Genomic DNA, 17560 nt, shown 5'->3' on the forward strand with positions numbered 1-17560 from the left:
GAATCCCAACTGGACCATTGGATGAATCCATGCAGGAACAATTTGGAGAATGGGAGGATGGGTAGCATCCCACTCCTCCCCATGATAGCCAAAGATAGGGCTCCTCTCGAACAAAACTTCACCATCCTTCAACCATTATTACCTAATACCTGCCCATTCTGGCCTTATCTGCTACTGGTCTTCTATGACTGTACAAGTTCTCTCTCTCTCTCTCTCTCTCTCTCTCTCTCTCTCTCTCTCTCTCTCCCATTCTTTTCTAGGAAATTTGGATTTTGCCAACCCTATTGTCGCTATGAGTCACTTGTACAGTAATATGAATGGGAAATACTTGCTCAGCCTTCTCCCAAATGTCTGATGAGATATTTAAGTGCTTTTGTTTCTGTATTCATTCATGGCTTCTGTGGCTTCTTTGCATTTTATTCATCTTTTGCAGCAGTGAAATAAATGCTGACCTAGATCTAATACTGATATGAAACACTGGGAAAATATTTGTGAATGCAGTTCCAGCTACCAAAAAAAAAATGGGGAAATATGGACATCTTTTTAATCTAATCTTTATTCAGAGCATTTTCCCTGAAGTAAAGTTGTGGGGTGGAGAAAAGAGCCAGAGAGAATACTATTCTGTAGATGTCTAGTCCCCAGGATAGGTTCAGTCCATGTGAGCCCTAAGTACATGGTTAAAAATGGAGGTGTGGTTTGGGCCATGGGTCACATAAAGATTGGATGACTATTTACAATAATACCTATTTATGTGTAGATAAATGTTTAACAAGAGGCTCTCCAAACAACAGCAACAAAACCCCAAAACAATGTACCCACAACACATTTTTCAGTTTAATCTGAGTTATTAACCCATTCTTCATCCTTTTCTTTAGTCTAGATAATCAGTGAAACAATAGATGAAGCACTCATTTGCAGTATTTGCCATTTTTCAAGGTGTAAATGCTCAAACTGAAAATTTAACAGTTTCTCCTCTGAACCAGTACAACTTTGTTCCAGCACATCCCTGCTTATATTTGTATAGAATTTTACATTTTACAAAGTACAGTCCTCATAATAACCTGTGAGGTAGGTCACTAAACTATTATTATCTCTGTTTTACAGACGAGGAAAAAGATGCCTCATAAAGGTTAAGTGACTTCCCCAGTGTCACCTTTATGCAGTAAATCTTTATGGTAATTGCTGCCCATGAGAGAATCAGGTTTAATGTTATTATAAAGGAATTAGAGGCCCCACTCATTAGATAATATTAGATTTGGAAAAAGAGCACAGCTATTTACAAGCCTTAAAGCCTTATAGAAAATCCATGGATTAGAAAACGGTTATGGTACACTTATATAGCAATTTATAGTTTACAAAATGAATTAAATCCATTATTATATTTGAGTCTTATGCAGTACTGGGAGTAATAGCTGATGCTATAAAACTACTTTATAAACAAGAAATCTCAAACTCTCAGTTCTCCACAATCATACAACTAGCAAGTGTCAGAATTAAAACCCAGATCTTTTCATTCTGAGTCTAGTGTTGTTTCCACTTGATAAAGACAGTTTTCATTCTGAGTACAACTTTGAGAAGAAAGGAGAAAGAACCTTAATGCTTCCTTTATTATTTTGTCTCTTAGCAACTGCTCAAGGTTTCCTTTAATTCATTTAATTACATTACTGCACTGTGCCTGACGAGAGGAATAAGAGCATAAGACAAAGCAGTCTGTGCCCTCAAGGAGTAAACAATCTATTCCGGCAGAATGCCAGCAGAAGTCTCAAAAACTGAGGCATCGTCATGCATCTTTACTATTTATTATATGTTTATTTACTTATTACATATTAATTTATTATATATCTTTATGAAAAGCATTTTCACCCTGGTCAAATCTAAACTATCAACTCTTCTCCCCCTTCTTTGAAGGAAAATGAGAACTTTGGTAGTGCTTTGCTAGCAAGTCTATTTTAACGGACTGTTTCTTGAGTTTGCAGCATTGATAACTCTGATATATACTATCATCTCTCTGTCTTTATGACCAGTAGTTGAATACTCAGAAAAGTTTGGCCCTGGGAAAACAAAAACAAAAACAAACAAAACTGAAGGTGAATTCAAAAAAGATACTGGTTAGGAGAAAATTGCTGAGATGAATCAGAAGGAAACTTCTATCTGTCTGTAGCATGTAAAGTAGGAGATCAATTCTACAAACATGTTTTCTCCAGACTTGTTCTTTTGTGAGGTTAGATGGGATATTCCATGATGCAGATTGCCTTTCAGGTCAAATAAGATGACTCAGAAGCAAGGAGAAAACACAATATTTCTAAGACTAACAAATCATTTTTTATAATTAAGTTTTAGAATTAGAAAAAAAAATCTAAATTATTAATCACTGACATTCAAATTTGTTGAATGATTCCTCAGCTTAAATTTTACCTATAAGAATTTAGGTAAAGGGTATTAAAAATCACTGATAAAAACAATATGTTCCTAATACCATTTAGACAAACTTCTGCTTTAGTTTAGAAATGAAAAATTGACATTCTCCCAAATGAATTTATTTCTTAAAATGCGATCACTTACAAACATTGAGAATATTCCCTCTACTGATGAGTTATAAGTTTATTTACAAGGTAATTTATTAAGGAGACATGGACGTGGCCTGCCCTGTGGTAGCTTTGAAAGGCATCAATTTAACAAGTTTGTAGTATATTTAGCATATTTCCATGACTGAACAATGATGTCATTTTTGCTGGGTGAAAACCATGATCAGGCATTACTGCAGCATATTTCTCATTACTGGATTGCTACTTCTATTCTGGCCACTCTTCATATATAAAAATGTGTATCTATTGATTGTTTCCAAGTGCTAAGATAAGTTGATCCCATTTGTATCAGTAACTGATTTATGCCTGAGCTTCAGCACCTGAGTTTTAGCTACAATTAATTTTTTAATTAATAGTCAAAGAACATAGAAAGCCCTATTATTTTTGTTTGATCAGTTTGCCATTGGTAGCAGCTGGGAAATTAGGATGATTCAAATGGAAGGCTCCAAAGCAAGAAATGCCAGATTTTAAAACAATATTGAATACAACAACTATATACTTCCACCTAAATCTCATGATCTATTCTTTATTCTTGATTGGACTAATTAACAGCTAAAATGCAGACTTCATTGGAAAAAACTATTGTTGTCAGTCTCCCAAATACTTGAAAAGTTTAGTAAAGAAGATACAGACTGTTGATGTAACAGGGGTATCTAGATATTATTAAAAATAAAAAAAATAGAACATTCATCACCAAGATGTTTTGTGGCAGGTAGATATAACAACTGAGTAATGGACAGTAAGACTGATCTCACATTTAATAAATGTTTAATCTGTATGTCTGGTATTATGTAGATTTAACCACATCATCACAAGGAGATTTTTCATTGAACTTGGTATCATTCTTGAATATGTAATATGTATATGCATGTTCTCCCTTTTGTTAAATAATAAATTATATAGTAGCCTGTTAATGCATCTTCAACCTTTAATGACCTTGACATTAATGACTGTACAATCTAAAATGAATTCATAAGTGACTATATTCTTATTTGTAAACATGCAATACATTATGTAATAACAAGATGATCCAGACAGTACATTTCTAAAGAAAGATTGACTCACACCACTACTTGAGGCATGTCAAAGTCACTCAAAAGTGACTTACTTGTTATGTAGTGGTGAATTCATAGTGTATTTCATGCTTTTAGAAATTATTTACATAAAGGCACTGGATTTAGGTAGCCAAAATCAGATCATTTAAGGCATAGAGGAAAAAAATTTCAAGTTGGTACAGTGGATAGAGCACTGGGCTTGGAATCAAGAAGGCTCATCTTCATAAGTTCAAATCTGGCTTCAGACAGTAGCTGTGCGACCTTGGGCAAGCCACTTAACCCTGCCTGCCTCAGCTTCCTCATCTGTAAAATGAATTAGAGAAGGAAATTGCAAACTGATGCAGTATCCTTGCCAAGATAACCCCAAATGGGGCCATGAAAAGTCAGACATGACTGAAACAACTCAGCAACAGCAACTTTATCAGTGAACCATAATTTTATTGTCCCAAACCAAAAATTAGGACAGTTTCCCAAATATAATAATCCTAAAGATATGAAGAATCTGTTTTTATACTGGGGCAAAGCATTTTTTAAAAATTAAATATTCTACCCATCTTTCTATAAATTCAAACAATTATTGTTCAAGCATTTGCCTTGTGAATTTGCACTAAACCCAAATAGTGAATAGGATTTATATTATAATGCATGAACCTTAATGGATAAGGTCTGATATTTCAAAATGGCATATAAGTGGTCCTAGACTGAGAACTGTTCTAGCAGAGTATAAAGATTGGTTGAAGACACTGGAGAAGTTTACCTTGGAGAATAGAAGACTCAAGGAGGATATGAAGCTATATTTTAAATCTATCATGTGGATGAAGGATTTGTTCCATTTGGCCCCAGAAGGCAGAACCAGAAGCAAGCAGTGAGGGGAAATGAAAGGGGCAAAAATTGCACTAGATAGCAGGAAACACTTCTTAAGTATTAGAAGTGTGCAGAAGGGGAATCAGCTACCTGAAGAGGTAGTAGGTTCTTCTTCCTTGGAGGTATTAGAGCAGTTTGGATAAACACTTGTCAGATATATTATAATAAGGATTCTGTTCCTGTATAGAAAGGATTAGATGGCTGCTGAGGTCCTTGCAAACTTTTACGTAATGTGATTCTGATTATGAGCTTCAGAAGGCTCTACTATACCATAAGACTTCAAGTGTGATCTGAGTAATAGATTAAGTCTGTTGCTGAGGATCTGTGTTCAAAGCCTGACTCTGCCCAGTACTTTTTTGTGACCTTGGGAAATTAGCTTAACCTCTAAGGCCTCTATTTCCTCTTCTGTAAAATGCATGGGTTATATAAGGTGACCTCTCAAGGCCTTTCCAACTCGACATTTATAAATGTCTATGAAAATGTTTTGCATTAGATACATGGAATTTCATCACCCTAAGAGCCTTCAGAGATGAAACAACCAAGAGGACAACAACTTACAAATGGAACAAATTGTTCAACTTTGCTATAACAAATTATTATTACTATTATTATCATCACCACCATTTATTATTATTATTATTATTATGTTGCTAAGCAATGGGATTAAGTGACTTACTGAGGGTCACACAGTTAGTAAGTGTCAAGTGTCTTGTCTGAGACCAGATTTGAACTCAGGTCCTCCTGACTCCAGGGCCAGTGCTCTATCTACTGTGTCACCTAGCTGCCCTAACCAATTAATTTTTTATCAAAAGTAATGGAACTACCACATCTGGGCTCTAAACCTTAGTTTTTCATTTTTTGCTATGTTAATAAAGTAAAAATGCATTTATTAAGATGGAGTCAGGGAGAACAAATAGAAACACTTTATGGAAATCCATGCTAGAAATGACAAAATCTTGAAATGATTGAGTATCATCTTTTTTTATATCTCAGAAGGGGATAATACCACAAAAATCATAGACAAAATTATGGATATTTATTGGACCTATGATTTTCTCAATACAAGGAACTCTTGGATAAAGAAACTGTTTCTCCAGGTCATAACCACTCCAGGATGTAATGGATAGTTTCATGAGACATTGTGCTTGGGGGAAAGCAAACAAATGTGATATTTAAAAAGTCTGAGAGACATAATTTCTTGGTAATTAGTCACTTTTATTAATAACACCAGAATTTTTATTAAAAGAATATTAATCCTACCTTCCATCAGCCCTGAACTTGAGAGAATGCACAAGAGAATAGAACAGGGGAAAAAAAAAGCTGGAATCTCCCCAATTTTAATAATTGGCCATTAATATGAAAGAAATAATCATTTCTCTCACAAACAAACAACAACAGCAAACAATAAACTGTTAGCAATCCCAGTAGTGATGAGATTCTCTGAACTGATGGATGAACAGATAAAAGGCAGAAATTCATTTTCAGACTTGTAAAGAAAACTTTTCCAATTTGTTAAATCCTGAAAGGGCTTTTGAGTCAAGATTTATTTCCAGACACTATGAGGCAAAGTCTTACTCTTAATGGAAATGCATTAGCGTTATAACGATTAATCTTACTAGAATTGAAGTTCAAGTCAATGGGGGACAAAATCATACTTTCTTTGTTGGATCAAAATGTATGAAAGATCAAAAAATAATTACTAGTCATCTTCATTTTGGAAAATATTTTCAGAGATGTGAAAATATGAAAATTTCTGGGTGCTCACATGCACTGTCCTACAGAAGAGGTATTTTCTATGAAAGTGGGGGGAAAAGCCATGAACAATCTAATTTAGAGTAATTTGGTAATGTGCCTTTAACAGTACTTGAGAAGCCTGGATGCCTCAGATACTGATGGTTTTTTAGAATGGCTTTTGGGTTTTAGTAATGTTAGGTGGGGGTTGGGGGAGAGACTTTAAAAGTTTTCAAAGTCTTAGCCAGAGTGAGGTAAGCACATATAGGAAATGATCAGTCTAAGAATATGTACTCAGATGATTTTGTTTGCTCCTTGCCCTGAGGAGCTCATTGGAACAAAAAGCCCTTTGCACAGATCCCCAGGGGAGAAGGATATAGTGAAATGAGAAACAGATTAGCAACTTTCCTAGAATTCAGTTTTGCCTTAAAAAGTCTTTTTATGTAAAAGTCTATGCTAGAGTGTTATTTCAAACATGTTCAGTGTTCTTTTTTCTTTTCTTTTCACTATAGAAATCAGAATCTTCCCCATTCATGGTTAAGAAGGTATTTTTTTTATTTGTTTAGGTTACTGCTAAAGCCAGATCTGAACAAGTTACTACTCTGCAGCTCAATAAACTCCTGTGTCTCCCAATTACCTTAAGGTTCCAATATAAACTTCTCTGAATGGAACTTAAAGCCCTATACAGTCTGAATCCAAGCTACCTTTAGAGAATTTCTATACATTAATGTTCTTTGAACACTTTGCAGTTTAGTCAACCTAAATGGTCTTGCTGTTTCTCCCATACAATACTCTATCACTATGAATTGCAGAGACTGTCCACCATGCCTAAAATGCGCTCCTTCCTCAGCTCTGTCTCTTACAATCCTAAGCCTTTAAAGCTTAGATCCATTATGAGACCTTTCCTGATCATCTCAGCTTCCAGTGCTTCACCCTCCATTTTATACACACACATACATACACACATACATATACATGTAATACATATATGATAATATCATATAATATATAATATCATATAGGATAATATAATATCTTGTAGTATAGGATAATATGATATCATATACTATATGATAATATAACATCATATATTAATATAATTTCCTTGTTAGTTTATATCTATTTAATCTATACTCATATGTGTACCCCTTGTCTCATCCAATAAAATATAGGCTCTTGAGGGCCAGAACTAATTTCACTTTTGTCTTTTATATTCTCAGCAGCAAGCATAGTACCTATCATATATTAAATGCTTAATGAATGTTTGTTAATGGTTGATATTTTTATCATTATACTTTCAAAATTGCAAATCTTATTCTGAGTCTCAATTTACTGAGTACAGATGTTTTTAAATTCAGGAAGACTTTTTTTTCTTCTGTGGTGGTCTGTGAATACCCAAAGTCTCAACAACATACTCCACATTTCAGATTGGTTAAACACTTTGATGATAACAGAACTGATTTTTGCCACTCCCACATGTTAAAATTTTACAGTAATTTTTTAGTTGCCATGAACACTACTTTTTCCTTTTGCTACGGCAAAAATCTCATACCAGATCACAACTTTTGCTATAGAAAATAAACTATTCCTCTCATCATTTGCAAAAGGATACAGGGACATGTCATTGTTTCATGGTGAATGATCACAATTAGATCAACTTGATATCTGAGCTTCAGTTTAAGAATAAAATGCTAGTGACTTGGAAAGAGTGGTGTAGAATGTATAAAGAGATATGACATGGAACACTCCTTACTGCTTCCCCTTCTATCTCTCTGAGATGACTCACTAATCCCAGTCCATAGTTATACCAATAGATCTGGGCAGAGAGAGATAGGAGCATTGGAGATGGGACACCAAGATGCTATCAGAATCCTTTACAGTAATCTCGGTGTGGGGGATAAGATATTTACACTAACATTTCCGGTGCCTGACACCCTACCACTTATGCAAATCAATCTCACTGACACCATAAACTCTTAAACATGGAAAGTTCACTAAATAAGAAGGCAAAAGCAATAATAGTCACAACCAGCTTTTCTCAGTAGAAAACAGGAATGATGAAAACATAAAATCAACTCATAAATCTAGGCCATATTCTCCCATCAATTCTTCTACTTTGAGGAGGAGAGTGAGCAAAAACTTACAGAAATCTGATAGTGAGGCATATGAGCAGGGAAACCCAGTTGCCCAGGACAACTCATGACTCTATGCTTCAGGCACCAATATTGACTCTTCCAGTTAGCACCACAACTCACCTGCTCTTCTTCTCAGCCTCTATGCTGCCCTGCTTCTCTGCTACTCTTGCATTGCTGAAGAAGAGTTAAGCTCTTTTATCTAGTATCACCCTGAGATCTACAAATAAGTGCTTTCTTGACTAGGCACTGAGTTAATATGATACTCTCTTAGTGGAAAAACAAAAACAAAACAATTGTCTTTAAACTTAGCATCTGCAAAACTATTTACAACTTGTCCTCCATACGTTTGAAAGATTTTCCTCTCTAGCGTTAGAGGATGATCAAAAGCATTTCTCTTCCAATCAGCTCTTTCAAACAACAGAGTTTTCCTCCAATCAGATCAGTTCTCCATATTCACAACAGTACCCCTCTATCAACCTGTCAGTTCTGGCTCCTGTAAGTCTCTCCTCTTGTCAGCTCCTCTGATCTCTCTTCTGTACTTAGCTTCCTTGGCCACTGACTCTTGATCTAACTATTGATTTCTGGTTTCTTACCCAGTCACTATTGCCTTGAATTATGGCTTTCTCATATGTGATGGCCCATTTATGGCTAAGTTTGAGAGACTCTAATGAAACATATCTTTCAGACATGAAACAATTATTAAACAATATTCTCATAATCTCAAAACAGTTCTTTGATGAAGTTTCCCAGAAATAAACTCCAAAGTATTGAAAATAATCGTAATCAAATTAGCTGAGGAAAAACAATGATCTTCAGCCACCTCTATAGTCAGTCAATACCTTTGATTTCAGGAATGGGGGAGGGCAATGCTTTTATTTTGGTTCTCTCAAAACTCTGTATATTCCATAAACACTTTTATCTGAAGGACCATTTTTTCCCCTCTCAGATGTCTTCAAATTTTCTTTCTCCCTGTTTCACAAAAAGCTTACTTTTTTCTGCCCCTTTCAGCAAATAAAATGTCCACTTAAGAAAGGGGCAGTACAATGGGATTGTCTATTTTTAAATGGGAGATTTAAGCTGTGTCTATATTATGCTATGGTACTTAAAGGTCAACAAATGCATTCCCTGCTGCATTATCCCCAAACCACCCCAGAAAGATGGTTACTTATAATGTCCTGAGAATTATACTATAACACTTTGCTTTGTAACCCAAGCAGTGACTCATACATAGCAAAAGATCTTCAACTCTTTCCTTTATTTTGGTCTCTGAAGTCACATTCATGCAGATCTATAGTCAAGTCAGCTCAGCAAAGGAAAAAAGGCATCCTGAGTGCCTTCATGTAGGAAAGGTTTCCTTGGGGCACAAATACAACTTCTGCTACTGAGTTAGTTCTTGAAACTCTGAAACATCAGCACATTGACTGAGTTGATGGCATCCCTGGTGGCACCTCCAGCAAAGCCTCCCCAGCTGTCTCAGGGCTCCCCACTACTTTCCTCTGCAGTGATTTCACCCAATTCATTAGATACGCTGTGGTGGGAGTGTTGAGGTCCTGCAGATTCAAATGCATTCAATTTACTTGACTCTATTCTTGCCTTTTTTGAAAGTGTTACTTTCTGCTCCTCACCCCAAATGTTGCATGCTTGAATGATCAGATGGCACACAGGATTTTTTTTTTACAGAGAAGATAATTGTCCAAAGCATTAAATCCATTTTTAATGATAAAGTTAAAAGTTATTTTATAAGAAATGTCTACAATCTGGTATTTTACAGATGTCTTTGAAAAATAGCAAGGTTGGAGTTAGTTTGGGCCATCATAAAACACCTCCAATAGCTTTCAAAAAACCAAATGGACATTTCCAGGGTGAGTATCCTCACTGCATGTCATTAAAACACACTCGAAAGTCAGGCAAAGATGAAATCAGTTATCCAAAGATCAATTTTGCAAGGTTATACACCTATCTAAAAGACTCCACTGAAATTACAAGGTCATAAAAATCTGAGTTAATTTTTTTTTCCCTCAGTGCTTCCAACTCTTTGGATGGTAAAACTCATTAGAGAGTTGATAGGAATGCAACCATCTATAAGTTAAAAGTCAGAATAACCCATCTGCCTTTATAATACTTCACATGTGAAGGGTCTTGTGATTTGTTGTGCTACTGTAATTCGACTGATCCCTGAAGGAAAAAAAAAAGATTTTTAATAAGAAGTCATGTGTTACAACTCAAGCCATTAATGCCATACATTATTTAGACCCAACTGCTGTAATGATTTCCATGAACTTTCATTGCTCATTATTTTTATGCTTGCTTAAATATAGCAAGTAGCAGTCCTCTTATCCTGTCAGATCTACCAAGCTACACATGCTGTTGGGCTGAGTAAGTACTTGGCAGAGAGCCTTCCAAGGACTCCTGCTGTAGTAGTGCTGATTCAGGAGATGGCAATTTTCCCTCTGACTCAGCCTTAAGCCTGCCTTTTAAGCCAGTATTTTCCAAATGTGTCTAGACTGCATACACACTTTCCAACACCAAAGGCGGGGGGAGAAAAAAATCAGCACAACTTTTACTTATTATTACTGCATTCTCCATAGCAGCACAGTTGTTGGGTCTTCAAGCGAAGGGTAGATGACACTTTGCTGAGGAGGGTAGTGTAATACTAGAGAGGTGATTCTTGGTCAGGTGCAGATTTGACTAGGTGACTTCTGAAGGTCCCTTTCCACTTTGAGATCCCATGATTCTGTGATGTGGGATCAGGCTGACAACAGCTATTGCCAAGATTCTAAACAAAGTAATCGGTCTCTCTTGCTCTGAAGCTGGCAGTTAGCAGCTCATAAAAGCACTTGTTTCTGGGCAGGTATCTACTAAACTTGTCCTTAATATTACACCTCTTGCTGGATTGACAGAAGAGAGAGCAAAAGGGCCACATAGGAGAATTAAAGCCAAGGGCAGTTCTCAGAACTGTGGTGGGTAACATTTGATGACTTTCCCTGTGTTCTTTTTTTTCTTTTTTTCCCCCTTGTGTTGTAAATATCCCTGGGGAGAACTCTGTGCACCTGGCTGCACTATAAGCAGTTTGAGGTTTTTAAGGTGCAGCATAAACCAAAGAGCTGGACAGCAACAACTATGTCTCAAGTCAGTGACAATTATGTCCTAGACAATACCTTCTAATGCAGCATAATGGAGTAAAAAGAGGGTTGGATTTTGATTTAAAAGACCAGAATTTTAATCCCAGCTCTGATACATACCACTTTTGAAACCTTGGGCAAATCAATTGACTTTTCCAAGACCCAGTTCCTCATCTGTAAAAAAACAAACAAACAAAAAGTACACAGCCTTGAAGGTCCCTTTTAACTCTAAATCTATCATACTGTTATCTCTTCCCTACTCCCTTAGATGGGCTTGTGTGTAATGCCACATGACCTGTAAGTCAGAATTTGAGGGACTCTTACAAATGATACTGCTGGTGAAAGCTGGGTTAAGCTCTACTCTTATTAGCTTACACCCAACAGGTATCAGAGTGTGAGAGAAGCTGATGTCTTTATAGTGGCTACTGGAAACAATGCCCTCTAGACCCACAAATCAACTGTCTTGTCTTCCAGACTGTAGAAATACTTATAGCCCTCTGGGATAAAGAGGGAGGAGGAGGAAGCTGTTGGTACGTTATACCCCTTTCTGGGGATAAGATGTAAAATGTAGGTGGAAACATTGATTTATGTGCCCCTTCCCATAAACTCCACAATTTGAAAGGACAAAATCAATTCCCAAGAAATTTTCAATTTTTAGGAGTCAAATTGTGACTCTCCTACTTTCTATCTGTTTACCTTAGGCAAGTAATTTTACGTCTCTGTTTCTTCATCTGTAAAAGTGTTAGGTGAGGTGAACCCAGTGGTGTACTGGTAAATATTTAACAATGAGCCTTTTTCAGGGAAAAATGTGTATGTATCACACAGTTAATCTGCATTATTAACATTTTCTTGATTATTTGGTATAGGCCATCAACAAAGAAATGAATCAAGCCCTGAGTTGTAGCATTTGCCAATTTCTAAGATATAAATGCTCACACTAAAATTTTAACAATCATTTCTAGAAAGCAGGGTTTGAGCTGGCTTCAGCACACTGTTAGGTGAACTACCTGGTTAGCAACATACCTTTCAGCTATGAATGTATCCAGAAGGATGAGCCACTCTACTCTTAATCATCCCAAAAAGATGAAACAAGCCATGTTTAGATAGAAGGGCCAAGGAAATCATTCTCTTCCCAAAGAATATACAAACTATACTTTATTGAGTATACAACTACTGTACCATTGACATAGATCTACTGGAGGGAATTCTATTGTAATGTTATATATTCACTGAGCCTAATGGCACCGGCTCAACCCTCTCATTTATCGTGGTACCACCAATTATGGTTTCACTGACTGCTTCTATCTATCATGTTTGTAGATTTTATAGATGAAAAATGGAAGTCTCAGAAAAGTTGGCCAAGCTAATATGAATAGCAAGTAGTAGAGTTAGGATCTGATTTGAGTAACTTAAGTGTTTCCCAGCATGGAAATTGTAAATTCATGGTGACTTGGGATGTTTCAATGATGGAAATCTCAAGGATGCCCTCAAACATCCTTCAAACAAAGTCCAGAAAAATCCAAAGTATCATTATTACGATCCCACTCCCCTAGCAATAAGAGAAGATTAGAAGAAGGTGTGAGTCCTACCACATTCTAAGTATTAGAAGCCTGTGGTGATGTGAAATTACAAGAAGGAAAGTAGCACATACAAGAACTTTCACAAGTTATTTTCTTACTATTTCTTATTGCTTAGAGAGAAGAGATATTTTGAAGAAGTAGAAGCTAATATCTGAAATTCTACTTGGAGCATTTAGGAGCACTATGAGCAACCTCAAGGTTGTCATATGGCCACTATTGCTTCAAGGTAGTCTAAATATCATGAGTGTTTATAGCAGACAGTCAATGATTTCAATGAAGATGTTTCTTGAGTGTGCTTTCATATGAATTAGAAATTCAGGATAATATTTTCTGGGAGTGAGTTCATGTTATTAGAGAGGGAGAGAATTATTGAATGGAAGCATGAGTGTGGAGCCAAGGCACCTTTGGAACTTGGCAAGAGAGCAGAGAAAGTAAGAATAGAAACTACGCACAAAAGACATAAACTAAAAGCATTTCCATTTGAGGCAAAAAAAAATTGAGAGGAGGGCACCCAAGAGCAGGCGTATGTAGTTAGGCAGAGAAGGGAATGGTCTGACCATATAGCCCTGAGATATATGGAAGCCCCAGGGATTATTATACCATATAGCCATGGTAGCCATGGTAGCCATATACCATATAGAACAATATGGAAAAAGAGTGACAGTGGGGACAAGCTGAGGACCATGAAATGAGTTGTGAGGATAGTGATCATGTATTGATGAATTATGCTTTTCCGAATGAACCTTGGTGGCAAAGTCCCATTCACCCAATACTAGTTATGACTCTACTATATAGGAAGATAAGTCTCTGATTTGATTGCTAATCCCCTTACCTTCTTCTCTGTCCTACTCCCAAACACATGCACACATGAACACACACACACAGACAGAGTAAGCTATGGTAAAAAGCTCTAAGAGCAAAATCTGTTAGTATGCAATATCTACATCATGAGCTTCTGGATTCCTCCTAGTCTCTGTTTTAGAAGGAAAAAGGTGGTGGGATGGGGTGAGGAGTGAGCAGAGGTATAGAATATTATAGGCACCATGACAGTAGGGCCCTTATGGGGTTGTATAATAATACCTTGCATTTATATAAACTTAATCCTTTTTCACAGTACACACATACTATCACACATGGAATCAAGGTAAAGTGTTTTCAAATATAAGTTATCACATTTAGGGTCAAACATCAAAGATAATTTTAACATATTTGTGGGATAGGCTTCTCTTTGCTTTGTTTTTGTTGTTTAAGGGATGGGCCTATGATTTTATAGATATGGGAAAGTCCAGTGTGGAAACTCCCTTTAATGAGGCATATTGATACATTTGCTGCCATTTCTGCTTGGGGTTACTTGGGGTATTGAGAGATCTAGGGCAAGAAGTTACTTGGGGCACCTGGCCAGTGTCACCTAGTCAGTTTGTGTCAGAATAAGATATGAACCTAGGTCTTCCTGATTCCAAGGCCACTTTTCCATGCATTACTCCATGCTGCCTTATCATTATTATTGGGATTGTTATCCTTATCCCCATTTGATGGATGAGAAATTCATAACACAGAATAAATTACTTACTCGTAGTCACATTGCTGTGTAGCAACACTCAGAGTTGATGTCTGAACTTTTATTCCAGTGTTATCCTGATTACACATACTGATATAAACCTTGTCACATCTATGGGGATTTAAACAATCCTTCTGTAGGCAGGGGGAGACCCTGTCTGACTGAGCCAAGTCCTAACTTCAGAATCTCATGATTGCCAAATTTCAGTGAAAAGCAGATAGCCCCAAGTTGTTTTCTCTGTATACTGAGCAAGGAAACTGCTCACATAATTACAAAAAAAAGTTCACAGTAGGATGGACTTTATTTTTTCTTCTTCCAATCTTCTTTTTACCTAAAAAGCCTCCAGAAGGAAATGCAATAAAGTATCATTAATTAAAACCAGAGGAAAAAAGCAACAGCCATAAAATAGCAAGATAAAAACCACTAATAACAACCACAACAGAACATGAAAAGAGGATATAAATTCCAGAAGTTATAGATGAGTCCCTGATGACAGCACACCAGTGATGAACAGAGGGACAAATTACTCAGCAACAGTGTGATATTGATGATTTTTCCACCCATTGGGAAGCTGAATGAATTTGTAATTATATAAATATATATCTAGGGCTAGAATAGACACCAGAAACATCTAGTCCAGTGGAGGACAACCTCTGGCCTCGAGGCCACATGTGGCCCTTTGTGTCCTTAAATGCAGCCCTTTGACTGAGTTCAAACTTTACAGAAGAAATTCCTTTAAAAAAGGATTTGTTCTGTAAAACTTGGACTCACTCAAAGGGCCACATCCAAAGACCTAGAAGGCCACAAGTGGGCTTGAGGCTGCAGGTTCCCCACCCCTGATCTAGTCTAACTTCCTCACTTTCCAAATGAGGAAACTGGGGCCCAGGGAAGTTAAATTATTTCCCCGAAGTCACATAATAATAAGCATCATAGGTAGGAATTGAACTTAGGGTCTCTATCTATAGAATCAATGGTTTTTCCACTGCACTATATTGATATCCTATGGAATGGGCTACAAACAAGTTGGAAGAAGTAAGAGCTGAAGAAGTCCTAACTCATATTACCTGGCATGTAGTGGGTCCTTAATAAATGCTTGTAGATTGGTTGTGTAAATAATCCTTGAGAACCACTCAGTCCTATTAGGTTGCAGTGAAGAATAATCAAATACCTACAAAATATAAACATGTATATATTTTTATTTAAGATATATTTAATCAATTTAAAGAAAAAGAACAGTCTTCATGGGATATTAGGCAACGCTTGAAATTGTCTTAGAAAGAGTATCATTATCAAAGAATAAAGGTTTTTTAAGTGAGAAAAAATCATGCAGAAATGATTAAAAGTTGGGAATAACAACAAAAACTCATGTTTATGAGTTATGTAAACTTTAAGGTTTACAAAATAATGTTATCTCTTTTGATCCTCACAATAATACTGTGAGGTTGGTTCTATTATTATCCTCGTTTACATATGAGAAAGCTGAAGATAAGTTAAATAACTTGTCCACGTCATCATTTGTTTGTAAGACATGATTTGAACTCCTGATTCCAAGGTCAACATTATATCTTCTTTAGGTTGAACACAAGGGAAAATAATAAATCACAAAGGTTTCTCTATGAGGTTTGATAATAACAAACTAGGGAGGCTACATATGGAAAAATAAGATTTAGTTTTGTAATGAAGTAGCATTTCAATTTTCTGGGGTTAACTTTCTTATCCTTAAAATGAGCTGGTTGGAATTAGTATTGGAGGATCTGTGTGGTAAGATAGACACAATAACCATATGGTCAGTCAATCACTAAACATTTATTAAGCATCTATTAAAGGCCACATTCTGTGCTAATCACTGGAATACAAGGACCATGTCAACACATACTTATTAGGTGCCTACTCAATTCCAAAAACTACACCAAGAGCTGAGAATAAAGTGCACTGCTGGAGGAGCTGTAAATTGGTCCCAAGATTCTTATTATCAGTTAAGACTTAGGCAAGATGAGTGATTAAACTGGTTATATCCTTCGACCTACTGATCACAAGACTACATTTATACTCTGATTCAAAGATTAAAATAAAAGTACAGTATGTATCAATATTTCCATAGCCACATTTCTTTGTGGTAACAAAGGACTAGCAGCAAAATAGATATCCATATCACAGGAAATTTCTGAAAATTGTATAGTACTTGAATGTAGTGGAGTATTATTATGCAATAGGAAATAAAGACTTTGTAGATCATGAAGAATTCAAAGAAACAGAAAGACTTGTAAGAACCAATGCAGAGGAAAATAAGTAGAATCAAAAGAATAATTTCTACAACTTCTATATGTGTTCATGTGGGTATATATATATATATATATATATATACACACACATATACATACATACATATATATACACATTAACATAAGTACATATATACACACAAATACACACATAGATGCATACATACACACATACACACACATATATATGTGTGTGTGTGTGTGTGTGTGTGTATATGAGTTAGTCCAATCATTCTGGTTATGCTAGTAATCAGTGTGTGTATATATATGTGTGTATATATGTGTGTGTATACATGTATGAAATAATTAAAAAAAGACTTCTATAATAAAAAAATGACTGAAATTCCCAGAAAATAGGTAATGAAACACATCTCCCTCTCATGGCAGAGAGATAGGAGACTACTAGGAAAGAATGATATATGCATTGCCAGATTGCAAACTGTATCAAGTGTTTTTCTTTAATGATGTTCATTACAAATGGGAGGGTTCAAAATTGCGGAGAGGTCTCCTAAATGCGATGAAAAGACACAATGCATTATAAAACTTTTTTTTAATGAGAAGATTGGAATAGATTATGTTTAAGGTCATTTCTAGGTCTAAAATGATATGATTAAATTTTTCATCTCTCATATAACCATCTTCACTTGC

Source organism: Vombatus ursinus, unplaced genomic scaffold, assembly GCF_900497805.2.
Source record: "Vombatus ursinus unplaced genomic scaffold, bare-nosed wombat genome assembly UNPS02014774.1, whole genome shotgun sequence".
Classification (NCBI taxonomy): Eukaryota; Metazoa; Chordata; class Mammalia; order Diprotodontia; family Vombatidae; genus Vombatus; species Vombatus ursinus.